The sequence below is a fragment of the Pinus tabuliformis genome, chromosome 6 (assembly GCF_031772625.1).
Source record: "Pinus tabuliformis cultivar Carrire ecotype Pingquan chromosome 6, CPIR1, whole genome shotgun sequence".
Lineage (NCBI taxonomy): Eukaryota > Viridiplantae > Streptophyta > Pinopsida > Pinales > Pinaceae > Pinus > Pinus tabuliformis.
The window spans coordinates 1,695,229,488-1,695,231,185 of NC_142292.1; positions in this window are offsets into that span (position 1 = coordinate 1,695,229,488).

Here is a 1,698-nt window from a genome sequence, read left to right on the forward strand (position 1 = left end):
AAGGTTTAGCATGGGATCAAGGGAGCACCAACCGAGGAATCATCCAATAACAAATATATATTCATTACACATGAAATAGAGATAACATCACAACAGTGATTGCACAAGAACTACTAAATACATTCATTTGATGGGACATTTAAATTTTTTAGAAATCCATCACACTAGGAGACCAATACATATCATGATTCGCAACCATTCTAGCCTTCTTTCTATTAAATTAACAATAAAACAATATAACATAACTTCGCCATTCGCCGCAAGAAACTACAAGGAATACTCGGTTCAGATCCATGGGTTCAATCTTAGCCTCAATGGCCCAGTTCCCCTAGACTCCTGCATTTTGATATTTGTCTGCCGCAACTTGATGTTTGCTCACCAACTCCAACATCCTTGCCAACTTTCCCATTAACTAGCCAACCTCTCTTCATTTCTGGCTCTCTCCTTTTATATTCCTTTTTGCCACCTAGACTAATAGTTCCTGTTCAGCTGCTCTTGCACCTTCCAACCCACTCGGCTGCCTTTGTCTTCTTCTACCACCTGGCCGCAACTCTTGCGCAACTGCCTGTTCCTGCCTTGATGTCCAGCTGACTCCTCCATAAGCTAACCATTGCTACCACCCACTTCCATCTCATCCTTCGGGTAGCCAAAATTGATAAAAACCTTTTCAAAATTAAATGAAGGCCCCAACAGGCCCCGACCATAATCCTTTGACTTGTCCTTCAGTCAATTCATTTCGACCTCGGTCATTTATATTGGTATTTCCATTGGCTCTACGGGTGGTGGTTGTATTGTCAACTGCATTGGTTCTACTAATGGTTGGGCTGGTGCTTCTTTTGTCTCTGCCATTGCTCGCAAAGTGGCATTTATCGCTACTACACTTTCCTACCTCTAAGGATCCCCCATTCCAAATGAAGGATCCAACTCCAAAACAATGGCCATGGTTTGTTGCTTGAACTCTCAGTATCTTTGAATGGCAGTGTCCCATCAAGCAAGGATTACGTCAACACATTGAGTGAATGCCTCAGCTAAATTTGACGTTAGCTATGTTGGCCGCTCGATTTGCAGGTCAATCCATTGTTGTCCACTAGAGTCTCACACCTCCTTCAGAGTCCAAACCAGTGGCTGCAGATCTCTAATCTACTTCTTCATCTTTGCGGACTCCTCTTCAATATGATCAACTTGGGCCTAGATGGCATCAATCTAGTTATTGATCTGTTGCAGTTGGGCGGGGTCTGTATAGTCCTTTGTGCTAGTGAATAGGGTCTGTATTTTCTCGCTCATCAGATAGACCGATTGATTCTTCATCACCAGGCTTCCTGGCCAGTCATGGACTTTGTTCATCATACTGTAACTGTTGGAGAGGGCATATGCTAAGGCTTGTTTCTTTGCTTCCCCTTTGGCGATTTTTCCTTCGACCATCCTCATGTAGATCTCCACTGGGTCTGGCAGTGCAGACCTCACCGTCTCCAACTTCTTCTTCATGTTGGCATTAATAGCTACCAGGTTCAATCATGTCACCTGGATGTGGTCGTAACATTTTACCAGCGTTCATGTCATGATGTCTGTCAGCGCCTCTGTGTTTGCCTCAATGATTGCTGGCCATAATGTTTAGAATTGTTGTGTGATTTGATTAACCTAGGCTTTCAAATATGAATTTTCTCACCGCAGGTGATCACGCTCTTGTGTTACTTCCTA